We start from the raw sequence: 23,601 nt of genomic DNA, 5'->3' as shown, positions 1-23,601 counted from the left end.
TCAATGAACATTTTGGCTGAAAATTTAATAGACAAAGCACAAGCACTCTATAGAAATCATAAAGAAGGCATGTGAATCAACATTCTAAGAAGTGGATGTGACGGTTGTTGAATTTTCCACTCATCTAAGGATTCAGCAAATGGAGATTCATCGCCATTTTTTGTGAATGGAGCCGTACATATAGATTCAAGTGTCTCCCACATAATCAATTTGGTTAATTTTATTTGGATTTTATTTTCAAAATAGATTTTTCCTTTGTAAATTATGCTCTTAAAAAAGTAAAAATTAAAAAATGTATATATATATATATATTAGTTTTTTATTATGTCTAGTTTTATACTTCTTATTTGATAATTATTTGTAGTTTTAGTCATGTATTTCTTTAATCATTTCCTCACACATTCATATTTTAATATGTGCATCATGAATCATGAAAATGTTCATTCATCATTTAGAAACATATTAGGTCATGCTAGGTTATGTATCTCACTTAAAAATGATAATTCTTGTATAGAAGCGAGGATCTAGTTTGTAACATGCTACAAACTTTGTTAAATATGAAGAATTTTCAGCCATATTAGATTAGGAATTGATAGCATAATCACAAACGAAAAGCTAAATAGTGAAAGGGATCATGGCAAAAGTGAATATTGCAGCAATGCGGATATTGGTGTTGATGGTGATTGGGGTGTGTTCAAGAGCGCATCTATAAAGTGGGTTGAAAAAGCAACTGTGAAGGGGATGGGTATGAAAGGAGGTAGGTCAAAAATGCCAATGGTGATGAAGATCATGAACAAATTAGACTCCAAGATGAAGAACATAGGAGATTAGAGTTGATTATAATTTGGGTGAGTTAAGGATATGCCATCACAAAATAGGTCAAAAAGACAAATGGTGAAGGAGATCATAGAGAAAAGCAGACACAACGACAACAAACAGGGTAGATTGGTGTCGATTATGATTTGGGCGAGCTAAGGACATGCCACGGTGAATTAGGTGTGGCTATGAAATGGGGTGTGGATGATGATGTGTTTGTGTGTGTACGTAGGAGAGGGAGAGAAAAAGCTGAAATTTAGGATTTGGAATTTTGCTTATACCATTGTTAGAAAAAAAATAAATTAAACGTCATTTTGTTGTTCAAATAAAAAACAATAAAAACATGGTAAGAGGCAAGGGTCCAATTGCAACCAATAGTACGTTGTAAATGCTTAAAATCAACAGATTTTAGGCACTAGAATATTTATAATTTTGTGTGTGAGTGTGGAGCTAGAATTTCAAAATTGAGGGGCCAAAGTAATAAATATAAAATGTTAACTAATTTAAGGTGGCCATATAGGGTTGTTTCATTAAGAGGTTTTGTGAATAGGATGAATGTTTAAAAGTTTTTAGGGAAATGGAAGTTGCTTAGAGCATGAAGTAAGCCTTTGACAATGCCTTCATAAGTGAAATCCATCTCTTTGGTAGCTCTTGGTTAATTCTCAAATTTCATTAATACAGCTAATTGTCATCCTCGTTAGCCAAGCTTTTATACTTTTAGATAAGTGTTGGTTTGCTTCCATCTTATTGTAAAAGAATTCAAAACCACAACTGAATCTAAAACCAAAATTTTTGAAAAATAAAAATCGAATCTGACAAGCTAGAGAAAAAACCTACTGAAATTCCCGGGGGGGGGGGGGGGGGAATTAATTTGGGATCTCTCTCTCTCTCTCCAACTGAATCAATAACCTTTTAAAAAAAATGAAAATAATAACCAAATTTGACTAAAATCAGGAAAAATTTGATCATTCTCAGGCAATTGATTCGACCTAATAGTGTTTTTTTTTTTTTTAACAACCCTAATGTTAATATAGATTATAGAATCGAGTCAAGTTCGGTTATCTAAGGTGTGAAACCATAACAAGTTTTAGAATTTGAATCCAAATCCACCTCAAAAATATTTAAAACGTTCATACTCCTTACTATTATGGTTGTGCTGGCCGGATTGAAAAATTCGCTAGGCTTAGACCAATTGCCATCATTACATAATACCTACTTTTAATTTCTTTGAAAAGTTGTCAATAATAATTGACTTAAATAGGTTAACGGTAAATTTCAGCGGCCCATTATTAATAAGATAAACTCTGGAGCAACGAGGACATGAAAAGAAACAGAATATTGACTAGATAAGACTATTTTGGATGATTAAAAAAGCATCATATATATATATATATATATATATATGTCATTAGAGAAAGTGATCTTGACTAGATAAGACTATTTTGGATGATTAAAAAAGCATCATATATATATATATATATATATATATATGTCATTAGAGAAAGTGATCTTGGACGATTATTCGGTTCATTTACCCCATGGTAATTAAGTGACATGTTGAAATTATGCATATCTCTCAATTGATTGTAATTGATCACGATTAGAACAATCACCCATGCATTTTTAATTAAGCTTGGGTGAAAAAGATACATATATATAGGACACTTATTTCTTAATGTTTAACATAGCGAAAATATATGTTTGTCAAATCCAAATGAATTGCTTAATTAGTACAACAAAGTTGTTTGGCATGTCAAGATTTTGTGCCAAGGAAAATGATCATTTCCATTACAAATTGCTAACTTGTTAAAAAATTTCTTATGTGAAATCTAGTACCAAGTGTGAAAACCAGGGCCGGCTGAATGGTAGAGCAATAGATGCGGTCACCTACGGCCCCAAGTAAAAAAAAGGCTCCCAAATTTTAACTATTAGGGCTATATATAATCAATAAATAAAATAATATATTTTTATTAAATGAAAAACAAACAAAAAAGTGAGAAAAATGCTAATCCACAATATTTTTCACAATACTTTTACAACAAATGCTAAGTATATAACAGATTGTTATAGCTTGTTATTGATGGCAAAAAAATAATTATAGTGGTGTTTTCAAATAGAAAACAAGAAGCAACTTAAAACTTATGATTTGTTGTGAAAAATATTGTAAATGTTGCACTTCTAAAAAATAAAATAATAATAAGAGTTGAGTTAACAAACTTTTACTAGTTTTCATCTAGGTCTACTATTAACACAACTCTTTTATTTACCACTATTAATCTACAACATCAACAAGTGTGAAAAGTTTTTTCAAATTTTTTGTGTCTATAAAATTTCTAAAAAAAGAAAGAATTCTACATAGTACATGTTAATTAGAAGTAATTTTGTATCTAAAACAAAATAATCAATTTTCACCTTAGGCCCCTAAATGCATCAAACTGCTCCTGGTGAAAACATAATCCGACAATATTATTTGCATATTTTGGACCTTTTATTTGTGTGTTTGGATCCATGTTTATTGGCATTTGTGTTTAGCTACAGCGAGTTTTCTCTCTCTCTCTCTCTGTTTTTTTTTTTTTTTTAAGCCGCAACTTTTGACTATTCTCCCGTGAACAGTACACCCATGCACTGTTCACAGGTCTCACAAATTTTACTTTTCAGCCACTTTTTCATTAAAAATGGGTCTTACGGTACTATTCACACATTTAAAATTTATTTTACTACAGTGTTTTTAGTTTTCAGTTTTAGCAAAATAAGTTCTATCCAAACGGACCCTATATATGCTACAGTTATCGCAACAAGTTAAACTGATCAGAGAAAGATGTTTTCACTTTTAAGCAACAAGTGAATAAGTTTTAACTCAAGAAGATTAGTAATAATTACAACATTGAATCACGATAAACCCAAATTGTCCGAATTCCTTGGACTGAGACTTGTACTTAAGAAGTGAATTTGGACCGCTGGGCGCTCTCTTCTTCTACGTCTCTTGCTCATGCACAGCCTAAATCCATGCATTCCTTGTGTAATTCACGGGGCAAATAATTTCATATCACAAATAAAACTGAAAATGGAATGATATGCAGTATTAAAAATGTTAAATTATTAAAATTCTATGTAGTCTCTCAATTACTAATTTATATCAATTTAGTGACTCATCATTTACAATCTATTCAATTTCATGATTGGGTTCTCTAGTAGGTTAAATTTTAACGAGATTCATAGCTCAAACTGACTAGATTTTGAAAGTTTATAGTTTTCATTATAACACTTTTTAATGAAGTTATGAGATTAATGACATGGCCATGTTCGTGTGACTCAATGATATATGTTATGATAATGTGGCAGCTATATATAATGTGGTAGTGACGCTTTTAACATGTGTCTGATTTTTAGCATGTAATTAATTGATTTTAGACATGTGATAAGAGATAATTATTGCTTGTATTTGAATTTTAGCATGAGATAAATGTGCAAGTTAAAAGCAAGGGAATTTGTTCTAAGTGATGATGCCATCGTAACTAATTGCTTATGTTATAAATTGTTAGACTCAGTCTTGTAAGTGGCCGGATTTCAGTTAACTTAACTGGTAAAGTTTTTTATTGTCAAATAAGATATATAAAGTTTGAACCCTGTTTATATCAAAAACTGATTAGTATCTTAGCTTGATTATAAAAAAACAATTATCATAAAACGGATGTCATAAATTCAGATTCTATCTTAGTTATCAAAAAATAAAAATAAAAAATAAAAACCTTAGCATTGTAAAAATCGACTTTGAAAGAGAATTACATTGTGAGATTTAAATCAAGGTTGATAATTCCTCTCTCCCTTCAAGCTACTTTCTCTCTTTCTTTAAGCTCTTAAATTTCCCTTTGAATTATTTGGTATCCATAGTGGTCTTATTCAATATATTCCAAATACATCAACATATCAATTAGATGTTTATACTTCCATGATCAAGATAAATCATCATAATTAATATATTATAGTTTTATCAAATGAGATGTCCAATCTAATCACTAACTATGATCTTAATATTTATGAATTCAAAAGGATTTATAATTTAGATGTTCTGTATGCAAATCTCATTCTCATATCTAAATCACACACAATGCATCTTATGTTCTACAACACAATGTTGAATGTTCATATATATATATATACAATCTTAGAAAATTAAACTCTTTTATTAATAAGATAAACTAATACAATTGGATTTGGATTTTAGGGCACCAATCCTAACAATTAACAACTGCGTGGGCAAGTCCATCCTTCCTTCACTGGGTCCCTTCTGTCACTAAGCTCCTTTTATTCCCTCTAGAACCATGAAGCTTTCTTATGATGATGTAGAAGTTATTACTTATGTTGGCGATGTTGATCAATGATCAGTCTAGACTCAAGACATACTTGGACACTACAAGAAAAACAGGAGACTTTTGGGTTATGGACGAGATTGGATGACAGATCATACATTTTGGGTGATGAAAATCCCAGATGGTAGAGGGGAATTTATTGGGTTTTTATTAAAAAAAATGCTTCCAGCATAAAAGCTCAAAACTAGAGTGGTAGGTTGTATTTGGCTCCTCCTTGATCTCTCATGTCTTCTCCTATTTATAGAGAATATTTTGTGGTTTTAGGGAGTTAAGGTAAGGGTCGTACATTTCATAGATAAAACCTTATATTTATAATTTATACACAAAGAAAAAATTGTAAATTAAATTAAATTTACAAAGAGAATGGAGCTGAACACACTCTCTGAAAAGGACAATCTACTTTATCCATCAAGCAACTCCAAGGCATGATAACTGATAACTAATGGCATGGGTTTGCATCTTTCAATCCCTCGAAGTGGGTCATCAAACCCTTTAGACGACCACATAACATCGACCTCTTGCCATTAGTGACGACCACCCAAAGATGACCTTCAATTGAAGGGTACATTAAGATTTACTTCCATTTGTCCAATTAATTGTCCGACGCTCTCCACAACAAACTCATCCAACACGTCCCCTACTCGACCTCCCAAAGTGATCGAGTTGTCCAACCCCGTAATGATCGATGAAGGTGCCATATATGGGAACTCCAGGGCGAGAATCTCTCCACCATTACCCCCCACTTATCATAATTCATCAGTAATGGAAAACTGAAGAAATTTTCGGAAGGTAGTCAACCCAGACTAGCTCCTATATAAAGCCCAGGCATTCTCCACTTCAAGCTATGTGGCAGCAAAAGCCCTAATAGAATCACCATAAAAAAAAAAAAAAAAAAAAAAAAAAAAAAAAAAAAAAAAGCCCTAATAGAATAGCATTTTTAGGTTTATTGGGTATATGTGAGTTTCTAACTTAAGCATGAGAAAGCTTAGGCTGGCACCGCACTAATAACCTTCAATAGTATGTTTTATTCTTGTAGGTATTCCAATACTTCTATTTGGATGATTGGCTCACTAAGTATTTCGTGTATCATCAATAACTAATACCATCCGAGCATAAAATAGAGGTTCTCTTACAAGTTCTCTCATGTATCCAAAGCTCTATACAAAGCGCATTGATCACATGAGAATACTTAAATGGGTATCAACCTCCTAAATTCCAAAAATATAATGGAAAATAGTAGTACCAAGCAATGCATTACTAACTTTGTAGAAGCCTGTGAAAATGTTAAAATTTATATCTAGAAGATCTTTTCACCAAGAAATTTTTTCATTTGCTCAAAGAAAATGCTAGTTGTTGATTATATCAATCTTTTTTTTTTTTTTTTTTTTTTTTTTTTTTTTTTTTTTTTTTTTTTTGAGAAACAAACACATATACACATAAAGAAAAGAGAAATGAGTTCGATACACCACACATTCCACTTGAAAGTCATGATAACTTTTAAGGGCGAGTGAAGTAAGAATTAATTACATCAATTGATAGCTTACTAATACCAAGTAGAGCTTACCAAAAGTATATATTTTGATTTAAAATTAAGATGAAACTCTAACTTCTATTATATAATTACTCGTTGACATATTATGTAACAAGGATTAGTTTACGGGGAGTCCTTCTTCTTTATGGGGGAGTCATTCTTCTTTATGTTATATACCAGAGCATGAGCATCAAGGTTTCAAAATTATGTCTATTTAGAGTTTGTTTGGATACTGTTTATTGTTGAAAACTGAAAATTGAAAATATTGTAACAAAATAATTTTTAAATGTGTGAATAGTATCGTAAGACCTATTTTTAATGAAAGTTTTGCTAAAAAAGAGGTTTGTAAGTCCCGTGAACAATGCACGGGACTTGCTGACAGATGCTGGATGCAGCTGAAAACTCATTTCAGTTGCATCCAAATGTTCACATAGAATACGTTTGGATACCACATTTTGTATCAACGTTTACATCTGGCTGAAGAATGCGTCTGTCAGTAGATCTCGTGCACTGTTTACGGGATCCACAAACCTCTTTTTTAAGTAAAATTTTCATTAAAAATGAGTCTCATGATACTATTTACACCTTTAAAAATTATTTTACTTTAATATTTTCAGTTTTTAATTTTCAATTTTTAGTAATCAACCGTATTTAAACGGACCTTAGTATTCATTATCATAATGGACTGGAATTGATAAAATCAAAACTGACAGGAAAATGACATTGAAGTTAACTAGCTGTCAAGTTTATTTTTATTGGGTAATAAGTACTTGGCTGCCAAGTTTAATTAAAAGGGTGTAGTCTTACTCTTACAGTACTGTTCCATCATCGTAAATTGTCCATGCATGAATGTTCAAAAATCAAAATATAATCATGAAAAAGCAAGAGAATATATTCATGCAAATTGCAAAAGGTGCATGAACTCACAAAATTAAAATAGTACAATATATATTCGCCTAACAAGTTAAAAATCACATAATGAAGGAATAGAAGAAGCCGCACGGTTATCGACATGCACCCTTAAAGCCAGTCACTTCGTTTAGCTTCTCAATCAACTAAAGTGGGTCGGCATTAATTTGATGACTTGCTTACTAGGTGTATTGAATTGAAATTGTTAGGACATATATATATATATGAGATAAGAACATATAGATCTATATTATTACCCAATTAGGATCTCTTAGCTAGCTAGGTCCTCATTACCTACATTATTGCGGTAATCAATTTTTAAAAACGACAACTTTTTGTCTTACGCCTCAGATTGGAAATATGGAGATTTCGTACGAATGCCTCAGAATTTTCAAATAATTGATAGACGGTAATGGTTATTATTACAATATAAACGAGAATCTTTATTAAAAAATACAAATAATTATAATGGAAGATAATTGATGAGTCAAAAAATGATTTAGAATAGTCCTTCCTCTTAATGACGAGGAAAGCAAGCATTACACATTTATTACGTGCATAGATGAAAAAGCGTGACAAATGGAGCAACAGTAACAAGTGAGCTGTACAATTCAGAGCTCCAATTAGTAACGTACTAGTCGTTGAACATAAATGTTAGGACATATGTGATTTACTTGTTAGGAACATATGTCACTATTTTATGTAATTGACTAATCCTTTGACAAAACACACTTTACTTATATTTGGATAGATCTAGGATGTATTTAATACTTTAAGAAACTTTGTTTCAAGATCAAGTGTTGAAGTCATGCAAGTCTGTCCAAGATTCAAGCTGAAAGTGCAAGTTCATTAAAGCTCGACAGCTAGCTCGACAACTAGTATCTATCGAGCTTGAAGAGCTATTCCAGCCCCGTGGCTTGACAGCTGCTCGACAGATGGCTATCTGTCAAGGTTTATGAAAAACAAAGTTTTAGTTCTGTTTTGACTCCAATTCGTGATTATGTATTTGAGCTTTCTTTTCTCACAATCCTAGACATATAAAATGATTATTTTAAGGGCCGTCAAAGTGGACACAAGTTGCACAAGTGTTGTGCAAAGTTTGTTCAAGCAAATTGTGACTGGAGATAAATTTTCCCTAGTACATCGTTCTTGTGTAGAAGTTGCTGTGTTTGCAGCCAACAACCTTCTTTAGTTGGTGATTGAAGTCACGTACTGGGATCTGCGCAGTTAGTTAGTCACATACTGAGAGCTGTGCATTATAAGGAAAGATTGTTACTACAAAACAAGTCCAATTGGGTATTGGGATAAGGGTTCAATTGTAGGTTGGTAGAAGATATTGGGATTCCTTTACTTGTAACCGCTTGTTTTGATAATAGTAGATTCTCGGGAGTGGTGACCTTAAAATCACTTGAAAGTTCAAAAACGTGTACAAAAACACTTTTGAACGTTTAGACCCCCAAAAACCAACTTAACCAATACAAGCAATATGTCAAACAACTAGTGTGCGGAAACTTAACATATGCTATAATATGAAATTGGTTATAAACTATCTAAGCCATAACAAAATAAAATCCACAGCAGATAATATAAAAGCAAAGATAGAGAGGAAGGAAGATGCAAACACAAAGACAACACGCGATGTGTTATCGAAGAGGAAACCGAAGTCCTCGGCGAAAAATCTCTCCGCCGCCCTCCAAGCGGTAATCAATCCACTAGAAAATACAGTTGGGATACAAGGACAGCAATAGACCCTCCAAGCCTAATCTACCCAGTGCACCTAAGCCCTTCAAGCTTCTTGCTCCAACGAGGTTGCGCCGAACCTTTTTCTTTTCTAGCTTCCCGGATTCCGCTACTAGACCGTAGCATCAACCAATGAAGATTGGCTCCTTCCTAACTGCTTCCCAGAACTCCAAACGACTGTCTCACAGAGATGATAATGGTGAGAACCAGGTTTGGTATAATGCCTCTCAAGGATTTGACAATGGAGAGGAAGAGAGTAAGGGAATTTGAAGAGACTCTAAGGTATAGATTGTGGGTGAAGCATTCTGGTTTTTCTTTAGGGTTTCTCTCTCAAAATTCTCTCTGGAAGCTCTCTTTCAATCGTGGGTTAAAGGGGTATTTATACTGGAGTGGAGAGGAATGTGAAACGTCAGGTTTTGGCAAAACAGGGGTGGCTCGCGGCTTGACCAAGTCGCGAGATCCAGTCGCGAGTTAACCGTATGGCCAGTTGTCCTGTTTTGTCTTGTAGTGCTCCAGCTAGCATGACTGTTCATGTTCCAGCATGCTTGGCACGTGTGCAGCTTTTGGCGGCTTGCAGCCGCGAGTCCACCCGCGAGTCCCAGCCGCGACTCTCTGTTTTCTTGCACACTCTTGAGCAATCTTCACTCTATCTCACTCACTACCCTTACAACAAACCCACCTAAATACAGGGTTACTAAATGCTGAATTACAAGCAAATTTGGCACGGAATAAAGCCAATTAGATGGTTGAATAAATTCAACCTTACATCACTCAGTGGGGTTTTTGCCATGTTGGTTTTCCCCATTCGTAAACAAATCACCGTGTCAATTTAATTTCCGCTGCATTTAATTTAATTGGTGATTTGTTTGTGGTACCATGCACTTTGCATGTTAATTTGATTAATTAATAAACTTGACTAATTAATCATAAGGAGTCAATTTGTTTTTGGTCTATCAAGTGGTATCAGAGCAGACACATTCTGATTAGGGTTAATCTTTGCTGTGTTGATCCATTGACCCCTGTTTGTCATGGATAAGTCATTAATTATACATCATTTATTTGATGACACTAACTATGCATACTGGAAAGTATGCATGAGAGCTTTCTTGCAGTCTTTAGATAAGAAAGTGTGGCAAGCTGTTGAGATAGGCTGGACCAAGGCAAAGGAAGCACTGGCCAATTGAGATGAAGCCAAGATCAAGGCGGCAAACTTCAACAGCAGGGCATTGAATGCTTTGTTTAGTACAGTCACTAATGAGGAATTCAAGAAGATATCCTCTACTGAAACTGCTAAGGAGGCATGGACCATCCTCCAGACAACCTATGAAGGAACTAAGGCTGTTAAGGATTCGAAATTTCAGAGGCTTACTACAAGCTTCGAAGAGATCAAGATGGAGGAAGATGAGTCGTTTGATGAGTTCTACGCCAAGTTTAAGGACATAGTGAACTCAGCTTTCAATCTTGGGGAAACCATTCCTGAACCCAAGATTGTGAGAAAGGTGCTCAGATCTCTACCCGAGAGATTCCATGCTGTAAGGTTGAATTTTATCAACCATCTTGTTGGCTTTATTTCGTGCCAAATTTGCTTGTATCTTAGCAATTAGTAACCCTGTATTTAGGTGGGAATCATGTAAGAGTAGCGTGTGAGAAAGTGTGAAGAAATGTTCAAGAATGTGCAAAGAAGCAGGGACTCACGACTGGATCTCGCGGGTGGCTCGCGGCTTGCGAGCCGCCAAAAAGTTGCACACGTGCCAAGCATGCTAGAAGCTAAAGAGTCGCGTCAGCTGTTGCACTATAGGACAAAAGTCCCAGGCTGGCCAGGCCGTTAGCTCGCGGCTTGAACTTGTGACTCAACCTAGTCGCGAGGTCAAGTCGCTAGAACACCCTGTTTGGGAAAAACTGACTTTTCACATTCCTTCTCACCCTACTATATATATACCCTTATACCCATGACATTTAGAGAGCTTCCAAAGAGAATTTTGGGAGAGAAACCCAAGAGAAAAACAAGATTGATTCATCCACAATCTTCATATAGAGATTCTTCAAATTCCTTTACTCTCTTCCTCTCCATTGTCAAATCCTTGAGAGGTACATTACCAAAACCTTTTCTCACCATACCCATATCTGTGAGGAGGCCATTTGGTGTTTGGGAAGCAGTTAAGAATTGACCAATTTCATATTGGTAGATGCTATGGTCAAGTAGCGGAATCCGGCAAGCTAAAGAAGAAATAGGTTCGACGTAACCTCGTTGGAGTAGGAGTTTGGAAGGCTTAGGTACATTGGGTAGATTAGGCTTGGAGGGTCTTCTGCTATTCATGTATCCCAACTACATTCTTTAGTGGATTGTTTACCGCTTGGAGGGCGGCGGAAAGGTTTTACGTCGAGGGCTTCGGTTTCCTCTTCGATAACACATCGAGTGTTGTCCTTGTGTTTGCATCTTTCTTCCCTTAATCTTTTCCATTTAATTTCTACTGTGAATGTGATTTTATTTGGTTTAGATTGTTTATCAATTTTGTATTAAGCTTATGTTCATTTTTCGCACATTAATTGTTTGATATTAAACTTGAATTGGTAATTTGTACATTTGGGATCTAAACGTTCAAAATGTTTTATACACTTATTGAACTATCAATTGGTATCAGAGCGGGTACACTCTTCTTGGTTTCATTACCATAGTGTGATCCTTGACCCCATATTGAGATGGACTGGTCTCAATCTTTAAATGCTTCACCATATTTTGATGGTAGCAACTATGCATTTTGGAAGGTAAGGATGAGAGCATTTCTGTGTTCTATAGATAAGGCTGTTTGGGATGCTATTGAAATAGGTTGGACAAAGCCAAAGGCAGCCAAATCCACTTGGGATAAGGCAGCTCTCGCGGCGTCAAATGCTAATAGTAAAGCACTTAACGCAACTTTTTGTGGTGTGTCCTCAGATGAATTCCATCAAATTTCTCATATCACCGTTGCCCAGGAAGCATGGCAGATTTTGGAAACCACTTATGAGGGTACAAAGAAAGTTAAGGACACAAAGCTACAGATGCTGACTACCTAGTTTGAGGAGCTAATGATAAGCGAGGATGAGTCCTTTGATTCTTTTTATAGTAAGCTAAATGAAGTGGTCATCGGCAAGTTTAACTTAGGAGAGAAAATAGAGGACTCGAAAGTTGTAAGAAAAATTCTTCGTTCATAGCTGGAGAGCTTCCATGCAAAGGTGACAGCAATTGAGGAGAGCAAAGACCTTGATGAAATCAAAGTCCAAGAGCTGATCGGTTCTCTCTAAACGTATGAACTTTCATTACCGAATCAAAGAAAGAGTAAATCACTGGCTCTTAAGACAATAAATGAAAAGGTAGAAGGTCATGGTTCATCGGATGAGGATGCAGTAGAAAAGGATGTTGCATACCTTGCAAAGAATTTCCACAAATTTCTAAAGTTCAAAAACAGTGAGAAATTTGGTGATAAAGGGAAATTTATGAATTCCGGAAAGGAGAAGAAAGACTTTAAAAAGAGAGAAGGGAAGGAGTCCCAATCTACACAAGGAGTCACTTGTTTTGAGTGTAATGGACAGGGCCATTTCAAAAAGGAATGTCCTAATTATCTGAGATCAAAGGGCAAGGTGTATGCCACCACTCTTAGTGACTTAGATTCCTACACCTCTAATTCGGAGGATAGCTGTGATGAAGAAGGGAATTTCTCAGCATTCATGACTGTTGCTCATGTTGAGTCTTTGGAGGACTTGAATTTGCTTGTGGAAGAACTTGGGGAGCATAGTGATGAGGAATTTGTCGGAATTGTAGAAGAATCAGATGCTAAAGAAGATGAAGATACAGCTGGTCTTAAAGAGAACTACAATTCTCTACTTGAGAAGTCAGGAGAATATGCAAGGGTGGCCAAGGTAGCTGTGAAAAAGATGAAGAAAGCTGAAGAAGACTATAAAAGTCTTCTAGTGAGATATAAGGAGGCCAAGTGTGAAATAGAGACGCTAAATGGCGAGCTAACCGAAGCTTACACCAAGATAAAATTCCTTGAGCTTGAGGTGGTTCAAGCAAATGCCAAGGTAGAGCGAGTCTCTACAAAGAAGCTTGATGATGTTCTTTCTTCTCAAAAGACCTTCTCCGACAAAACCGGATTAGGATATACCGGAGAAAGTAGTTCAGCTGTGAACATCTCCAAAGAAGTGAAGTTTGTGAAGGCCAAAGAGCCGGTTGTAGTTGCCTCTATTGTTGAAAAGGCAAATATTGAGAAGAAGAAGATTGTAACTGACCAGCAGGTGTTGAATAAGCCCCGTAATCAATTTGTGGTCAGGTTTGAAGGCAGATCAAAATCTCTTCCATGATCGCAAAGAGGTTCTAGAACGAACCATATGTGCCATCACTGCGGACTTCATGGATACACTCGACCCAATTGTCATAAGCTGAGAGCATTGAGGAATGCTAGTGACCAAATGTCAAGAAGGCCAAGAAATGACAAGAGGACTTGGGCTGTTGAGTCATCAAGAGATCGAATTGTTGATCCCGGAATGATGGACGTGATGAAGATGATTGGTGCATTCACCAACTGCTTGGAGAGCTTCACTAGAAGGTTTGAAAGTCCTAACTCTCGTACCCAATCCTATAAGGATATCACCCCAAACACACGTGACGTGTGGGTGATGAAGGGTACTTATGCATAAGCATTACCACATGACCATGCATTAATACTTCCTATGTTGTGTGACTATTGGTTTGTTTATTGATTATGAGATTTAAAATTGTTTGTTAGTTTCATTTCTTTGTTTTTTCTTTTTTTGTTTACACTGTTGCTTCCTATCAATCTTTTCCTTCGTGTGTGTCGAAAAAATCCAAAAACCACATAAAAAGTAGAAAATCCAAAAAAATTGATCGACATTGTTGAGTTTTGTCTCAAAATATGTTTTACCTTGTACCTTTGTGCAAATGGCTTTGTGCATCTACAAGCATAGCTTGTTCCCTTTGCACTTATATCATTATGGGAGAAATTTTGAAATCTTTTGTGTCTGTTGTAAATAGATCTTCAACTTTGACATGAATGATTAGTGAATGGTTTTGTTGATCTTGAGACATGCATAGACTTGTGTCTATATATCTTTCTACACTTTATTTTATTGTTTTTGCTAAAAGAGCTCACCAAATGTAAATCTCCAAATGAAAAGAGATATTGAGCTATAAAAGCCTGTCGCGCATACTAGTATTTGACTAGGAAAAAGGGAAAGTGACCAAAAATTAAAATTGTATGATGTTCAAAAAGCCAAAGGCTAACTCATCATATGAAATATAAAAAATTTCAGGCATCGATCTCAAAATGAGATGTGTTGATTCAAATAGATCAAATGATATGTCAAACATGGAGCCAAATGAAAAGTTTCAAAGTTATTTTTACTCAAGCCTTTGTGGGAGGTCATATATGCATATTTCTATAATTGAGATGGATCACATTATGTAGTGCTAGTTGTGTATGTCTTGATTGAATTAATCATTGAAGCTTCACATTAGACTAAGGACTATCTCATCTTTGACATTCACACACAACACACATGTCTATGTTCAATGAATGTTATATTCATTCGTGTGATTGTACTTGATTAAATGTGTTTTCACATGCTCTATCTTTGTTGATCTATCACAAAAAGATTTTTGAGTGTTTTAGTTGTTTTTGGAAAGTACTTTGTTTTTTGCAAAAATGGTCCAAAAATTTCAAAAATTGTTTTGCCCTGTTCTAGCGACTCAGTCGTGAGTAGAACTAGTCGCATGCCCCAGTCGCAAGTCCATCACAGAGATTTTTCGCGACTCACTGACGACTCCTTGTCGGGTAAATGCTTCAGTTGTGAAAAAGACTTAGAATATTTTTCAAAAAATTGGATTTTCATGCTTTTCGCGGCTCAGGTTAGCGAATTGTTCGCCGGTGGAAGGTCCAGTCGCGAGGGGTACATAGAGATTTTCGCGGCTCAGTTCGCGACTCTCTCGCGAGTGGAACTTCCAGTCGTGAAAAACACTTAGAAATTTTTTTCAAAGTTTTCTTTTTAGTGTTCTGATGGCTGGTACTGGCGACTTGTCTCAGTCACGAAAATCGCGTGTTTTGCACAAAATGGGTCAGTTTTTAAACCTTTTCAGTTTTCCCTCAAACATTTTTGACTGTTCATTTTCTTCCTTTTCTGAAAAACTCTCAAACTCACCGTGTCTCTCTCAAACGAACTCGCATTTTGCTTCATTTTTCTTTCAAATCTTCAAGAAAAAGGTATGGGTTTTCTCTCTCTCTGTCACTACATATTTCATGTTTTGAGCTTTGTTTTCTTGGATTGGTGTTTCGTTACTGAGTTTTGTGATATTTGTAGTTTCAACTATGGGATGGGTTCATGTTTGATGAGTTTGGGTGTTTAGGCTTGCTTGATCTTGTTTTGGCTAGGTTGCTAAATATGTTTACTTTCATGTTTCTTTTCATTATTAGCGTTTATTATCTAATCTATGTTGTATGGTAAATCTCATTCCCATGTTTATTGGTCACATTGTCATATGATATTTTTGTGATATACTCTATTTGTGAGTATTTTTGTTTCAGTTTGGTTAAGTTCTGTTTATTGGGTTATAATGTCTTGTCTGCTTGTTGCTATAGTTTCCTGTTCTCATGAATGCTGATATTGCCTTGAGGATAATGTTTGCTCTATGTTGGTTTGATCATATCATAATCATTTAGATGTCTGATAGACATATTTTTTGGTTAAATGTGGTATTCATTGTTTCAATTCAACTGAGTAGTGGTGTTGCATTTTGTGTTTAGAATTGTGACCTAGATTGTTTGTGTTTGAGCTGTTGTGTGAATAGGTTGTTCTATTCCTCACTGCTTTGAACTTTCTCATTCTAAACCTGCCTCTGAGCTATGTCTTAATTGAGTACTTTGGTGCTATATTTTTAACAATAACGTGTTACTAATGTTCTGAGTGTCCCTCTATTGTGCTCTGTATTGTGGCCTTTTCTGCTTGTTCACAGATGGCACCTTCTCCTACAAAGAAGAAGACTCCTGCTAAGAAAGCTGACAAAAGGTTGAAAATGGACAATAACCTATTTAGGTCGGTTCAACACTTTGATAGATATAGGGACTCTTTCTTGAAGGGTACCATCATTCAGGAAAGATTTGTTGACTTAGGGGATTTGAGGGATACCTTCATTCCAAGTTGCTTTAAGGGCAGAGGATGGGATAAATTACTGAATGACCTACCTACTATCTGTGAGCCTTTAATTAGAGAATTCTATGCAAATGCTGTGATAAGGGAGGATGAGTTGAGTTGTTGGGTTAGAAGAAAGGAATTCACCATAGATGCCCATGATATTGATGAGGTGCTAGGGCTTGAAGGATTAGAGGACTCTGACTTCACCAACTATAAGGACAAGATGCTTTCTATAGAAACTGTCCAAACTCGCATTGGTGGCCAAAGAGAAGGGAGATGCCTCAACACTACCGCATTTCCAGCTGACATGAGGTGCCTAACCACCATCATGATGTTTAATCTGTATCCTGTGAGGAAGCTGACTACAATCAACAATGCCAGAGCTATCTTCCTCATGGAACTTAAGGAGAAAACCTTCATTGACATCAGCTCTCACATCTTTGACACTATTGTGGATGAGATTTGATAGAGAAGTGGAAAACAATAATCTCCAGATCGTCCAAACGGATCGTCCAGAGCCTACAGCGCGGGTTGATCCAAGAGTTTATCTAGAAGAAGGAGAAACGTCCAAGAATAATAGCACCACTCCATAAGTTTAAGTCTCCCATGGACGACAGGATCGTCCATGAGGATCGTCCATGAGGTTCGTCCATGAGAAACCGTTAAATATCCTTGGACGACTAAACCACCCTACACCAGACGGACGAGACCTCAACACTTAGACTTTCAGCAACCCTCAACTATCTCAACAAACCCTTCGAATGAGTTAACTTCCATTAGCAGTTACCATTTTATATCCGTTGAGGTAGTTAACTCTGGAGTTGTTGGTTTCCACAAATCCTGGGGAGGTTATTGGACAAATAACCGCCCCAGGCTCCCTATATAAGGAACCGGTCTGAACCCGACAGAGGTAAGATTTTCTCTCAGACAAATTTCCAAAACACTTGGAACTTCTTTCTCTACGAGTCTAACTTCTCCATCGGAGGGGGTTCGACCGGTCTTCTCCGGTCTCCTCTTTGATCGCGTTTTCTTCCTTGCAGGCCATCAACCGTTTGAACAGCCCACCGAAGCCAGGCCATTCCACCTTACTGATTTGGAACAATATCAGTTGGCGCCGTCTGTGGGAAGCGAAGGTTGTTTTGCGAATTTCTTTTCCGCGACAAAGGGTTAGGATGGTCAGGACCAGGTCGAGGGCTACTAGCCCTGGCCGTTAGGGAAGCAGAGGCAGCGTGATCGCCAATCTGTACCAGTCATGCAGATGTCATCCGTTCAGAATATGCAATCCATGGCGGCTGCAATGGCAGAATTGACTCGCCAAAACCAGGAGTTAAGGATGGAGATCACTCAGAGGAGACAGACACGAGAGGAACACGCAGGGCAGACACAAGGCCATGGTGACACACAGAATACTGAGATTGGAAGTCAGTTTAGAGGTACCACTTCACGGACAGTGCCACACTTGAAAGAGGAGATGGACCAAATGAAGAAAGTCATGGAGGAGATGAAGGAGAACATGAGGAGAACGAATCCTATAGAGGATTTGGTCCACAGGACTGACTCTCCTTTTACGGCTTCCATCAATGGTCACCCTCTACCATCAAAGTTCAAACTACCTTCCCTGGACTCGTATGATGGGACGCGTGACCCCTTTGATCACATTGCAACATTCAAGACAACAATGCACCTTCAAGGGGTCCCTGATGAAATCATGTGTCGAGCCTTCCCTACTACCCTTAAAGGCCCGGCACGAGTTTGGTTCAGTAAAATCCCCCCAAGTTCCGTAAGTTCTTTCGAAGAGTTAAGCAAATTGTTTGTTAACAATTTCATCGGGGGACAGAGGCACAAGCGCTCTTCGTCCAGCTTACTGACCATAGAACAAGGGGAGAACGAAAGCCTGCGGTCATTCATCACTCGCTTCAACAGAGAAGCCCTTAGTGTGGACGAGGTGGACGACAAGCTTCTACTGGCAGCCTTCCACAACGGGATTAATTCGGATTTATTTATCCACAAGCTATATGAGAAGGAGCCTCAAACCATGGCCGAGCTCGTCCATTCGGCTCAGAACTTCATGAATGCAGAAGATGCAATCATAGCCAAGAAGAGGAAAAGAGCTAAGAGGATGGAGGCGCACCCAGCTCGACACTCAGAACAAGCCCCTCGTCCAAAGAAGGGACGGACGGAAGATAGGAAGGAACGAGATAGCAGGAAGACAGGTCCCTCGGGAAGAAGCCAGAACTATACGCCCCTGAACACTCCACTTAATCAGGTGCTCATGCAAATCAAAGATGATCCTTCTTTAAAATTGCCAGAGAAGATGAAAGGGGATCCCAACAAGCGCAATAAGAACAAATATTGTCGTTTCCACAGGGACCATGGGCATGACACGGATGAATGTTATGACCTAAAACAGCAAATTGAGAACCTTATCAGACAAGGAAAGTTGAAGCACTTCGTTGGAAGGGATCGTACAGATGAAAAGCTGAAAGGCAAAATAGAGGAATCATCCCGGCCCCCACTAGGGGAGATAAGGATTATCGTTGGAGGGAACTCGATGAGGCAATCTTCCAAGTCGAAGAAGACGTATCTCAAAGCGGTACAAAACGTCTAGCTCTTTGGACGATCACCAAAGACGAGATCAATGGACGAGCCAACCATTTCCTTCACCGACGAAGATGCTGAGAGGATCCATCACCCGCATGACGATGTGATCGTCATTACACTGCTCATTGCAGATTATACAACCAGGAGAGTGTTAGTTGACAATGGAAGTTCAGCAGACATATTGTACTACCCCGCCTTCCAACAAATGAGGCTTGGACGAGATCAACTTCGTCTAGTATGCTCACCACTGATAGGGTTTGGAGGAATGAAGGTGCAGCCCGTGGGTACCATTACATTACCAGTTATGGTAGGGTCATACCCGCAACAGATAACCAAGGAAGTCAATTTCCTCGTGGTAGATTGTATCTCTTCATACAATGCCATTATTGGAAGACCCACTCTTAATAGTTGGAAGGCGATAACCTCGACCTACCATCTATCAGTCAAATTCCCTACGGAGTACGGGATAGGACAAGCACAAGGAGATCAGTTGGCAGCTAGAGAATGCTACTTAGCCATGATGGCTTTGGACGAACAGGTGTAGCCAATGAGCATCGAGGAAAGAAGAGTTATTGCAGAGCCCACGGAAGTGTTGGAAGATGTTCTTTTGCAAGAAGATGATCCTGAGAAATTTACCAGAATTGGAACATGTATGAAGGAGAAGGCAAGAGAAGACCTCATCCAGTTCCTGAGAAAAAGTATCGACGTTTTTGCATGGAGTCATGACGACATGCCGGGAATCGACCCAAGTGTGATCACTCATCGATTGAATGTATACCCCTTTTTTAAGCCTATCCGTCAGAAGAAGAGGGTATTCGCTCCTGAGAGGGACAAAGCAATCAAGGAAGAGGTTCAAAAACTGACCACGGCAAAGTTCATTAAGGAAGTCTATTACCCGGATTGGTTAGCCAATGTGGTGATGGTGAAGAAAGCTAATGGAAAGTGGAGAATGTGCGTAGACTTCATTGACTTGAACAAAGCATGTCCCAAGGATAGTTATCCTTTGCCACGCATTGATCAATTGGTGGACTCTACTGCTGGCCATTAGTTGCTGAGCTTCATGGATGCCTTCTCAGGATATAATCAGATCAAGATGGATGAAGCTGATCAGGAGAAAACTTCCTTCATTACCAGCCAAGGCTTGTTTTGCTACAAAGTGATGCCCTTCGGCTTGAAGAACGCAGGGGCAACTTATCAGAGGTTAGTGAATCACATGTTTCGTCCACAAATAGGACGGAATGTGGAGGTTTATGTCGACGACATGCTTGTGAAGAGCATAGACGAGGGAAGCCATCTAGACGACTTACAGGAAACCTTTGAAACACTTTGGCGATATAAGATGAAGTTGAACCCAAGCAAGTGTGCATTCGGAGTGTCGTCGGGAAAGTTTCTGGGGTTCATGGTCTCGCAAAGAGGAATTGAAGCAAATCCGGACAAGATCCAGGCTATATTGAACATGGAGCCACCGAAGAGTATCAAGGAAGTCCAATTCCTCACAGGACGAGTTGCCGCTTTGAACAGGTTTGTTTCGAAAGCCACAGATAAGTGTTTACCTTTCTTTAAAGTCCTCAGGAAGGCATTTGAGTGGACGGACGAATGCCAAAGGGCCTTCCAAGACCTGAAAGACTATCTCACAACTACCCCATTATTAAGTCCATCCGTGCAAGGAGAAGAACTGTACCTATACTTAGCGGTGTCCCCACACGCCGTAAGTTCAGCTTTAATCAGAGAACAAGGGAAGATACAAAAGCCGGTGTACTACACTAGCCAGGCACTCAGAGGAGCAGAGGGAAGATATCCGCTCATGGAGAAATTGGCTTTCGCACTAATAACGGCTTCTAGGAAGTTAAGACATTACTTCCAAGTTCATATCATTAATGTCATGACGGACCATCCGCTTAAGAAGGCAATGAACCAGCTGGAAGCCGCAGGACGACTCGTTCAGTGGGCAGTTGAACTTAGTGAATTCGACATTCGGTATCAACCGAGAAATGCAATAAAGGCTCAAGCCCTGGCAGATTTCATTGCGGAGTTCACTCCATGTTACGAAGACCTGGGGGAAGGCGAGTACAACAACAAATGGGTCGTCCATGTTGATGGATCGTCTACATTATATGCTGGAGGAATAGGAGTTGGTTTGCAGTCGCCAGAAGGGGACAAATTGAAATACAAGGCCAGTTTGCAATACCAGACTACTAACAATGAAGTGGAGTATGAAGCCCTTTTAAAGGGGTTGGAACTGGCCAAATCCGTAGAAGCAGACTCAATACTTGTATTGGGAGATTCTCAATTGGTCATAGGCCAAGTCAATGGGACATGTGAAGCTAAGGAAGACAGAATGAAGAAATATCTAAGGAAGGTAGTACGCCTTGTGAAAAAATTCAAAAAAGCAGATTTTGTTCAAATCCCAAGGGAAGAGAATGTGGAGGCAGATACTCTGGCGAAGGAAGCATCTGCGAACGAGGCGTTGGATGAAATGGATGATGTACACTACATGCCAAGTATAGACCTTCCAGAATTGATGCAGATAGAGGGAGAAGGAAATTGGATGACCCCAATAGTGTCATACTTAAGGGACGGAAGGCTTCCAGAAGAGAAGGACGAAGCTAGGAAGCTCAGGGTCAAGTCAGCCAGGTATGTACTTATGGACGAGACGTTATATAAGAGAGGTTTTTCCCAGCCTCTCTTAAGATGTTTGGCTCCGGACGAGGCAAATTACATGTTGAGGGAGGTTTACGAAGGAGCATGTGGGAACCATTCGGGAGCCAGATCACTCGTTCATAAAGTCATCCGTAGCGGATTCTATTGGCCAACCATCCAAGCTGATGCTAAAGCATATGTCAAAGTATGTGATCAATGTCAACGCTTTAGCAACATTCCCAGACAGCCAGCAGAATATCTCACGCCAATGATGGCCCCTTGGCCTTTCGCATAATGGGGACTCGACATTTTGGGGCCCTTTCCGACTGGAACCCGGCAAATGAAGTTTCTGGTAGTGGGAATAGATTACTTCACAAAATGGGTGGAAGCCGAACCCTTGGCCAAAATTACGCAGCAGAATGTCAAGAACTTCGTCTGGAAGAACATTGTATTCAGATTCGGAGTACCTAGGGTGCTAGTGTCTGACAATGGACGACAGTTTGACAACACACCTTTCAGGGAATTTTGTGAACAGCTTGGAATGAAGAGCCATTACTCCTCACCCTCTCACCCACAGGCCAATGGCCAGGCAGAAGTAGCGAACCAATCCTTGCTGAAGATCATCAAGACTTGGCTCGAAGGGGCAAAGGGAATATGGCCGGATGAATTACCAGGTGTTTTATGGGCTTATAGAACAATAGCAAGAACTCCAACAGGAGAAACTCCTTTTAAACTAGCCTACGGAAGCGAGGCAGTTATACCAGCAGAAGTACACATGACGAGCCACAGGGTGAGGAAGTATCAAACTGAAGAAAACAAGGAACAGCTCCGTCTTAACCTTGACCTTATGGACGAGGTCAGGATGGATGCAGAACAGAGGACAGCAAGGTACAAAAATCTCATGGCAAGACAATATGACGCTATGGTGAAGCCTAGGCGTTTCAACATCGGGGATCTCGTCTTAAAGAGGGTTACCTTGGCAACAAGAAACCCGGCCTATGGGAAACTTGGCCCAAATTGGGAAGGACCTTATAAGGTTATCAACTGCAAAAGGCAAGGATCCTACTATTTGGAAGCTTTGGATGGGCGGAGGCTGGAACACCCTTGGAATGTTGAGCACCTCAGGAAGTACCATCAATAAGTGCTGACTCTTCACCAGTGTCCTTGGACGAGATGTAAGTATCTGACGTTAATTTTCCTTAGCAAATGACAAGAGTTTAGAGTTGAGAGAAAAATACATTCACAGTATCATCTCCTACCTATACACACCTATATTTCGAATAAAATTGAAATAAAAGGGGACAAAATAGTCATTCTACGTGTTCTAAAAATTATAAAATTCATGACCTAGGGATATAATATAAATCATATTTAATCATAGTTGGTGGTAACTTTTTTTTTTTTTTTTTTTTTTTTTGGTTTGAGAATTTAGTTGGGGGAAACTGGTTTCATTAAGAGGTTTTGTGAATAGGATGAATGTTTAAAAGTTTTTAGGGAAATGGAAGTTGCTTAGAGCATGAAGTAAGCCTTTGACAATGCCTTCATAAGTGAAATCCATCTCTTTGGTAGCTCTTGGTTAATTCTCAAATTTCATTAATACAGCTAATTGTCATCCTCGTTAGCCAAGCTTTTATACTTTTAGATAAGTGTTGGTTTGCTTCCATCTTATTGTAAAAGAATTCAAAACCACAACTGAATCTAAAACCAAAATTTTTGAAAAATAAAAATCGAATCTGACAAGCTAGAGAAAAAACCTACTGAAATTCCCGGGGGGGGGGGGGGGGGGGGAATTAATTTGGGATCTCTCTCTCT

This window comes from Quercus robur, chromosome 4 (genome assembly GCF_932294415.1).
Source record: "Quercus robur chromosome 4, dhQueRobu3.1, whole genome shotgun sequence".
Lineage (NCBI taxonomy): Eukaryota > Viridiplantae > Streptophyta > Magnoliopsida > Fagales > Fagaceae > Quercus > Quercus robur.
This window is presented reverse-complemented; position numbering follows the sequence as displayed.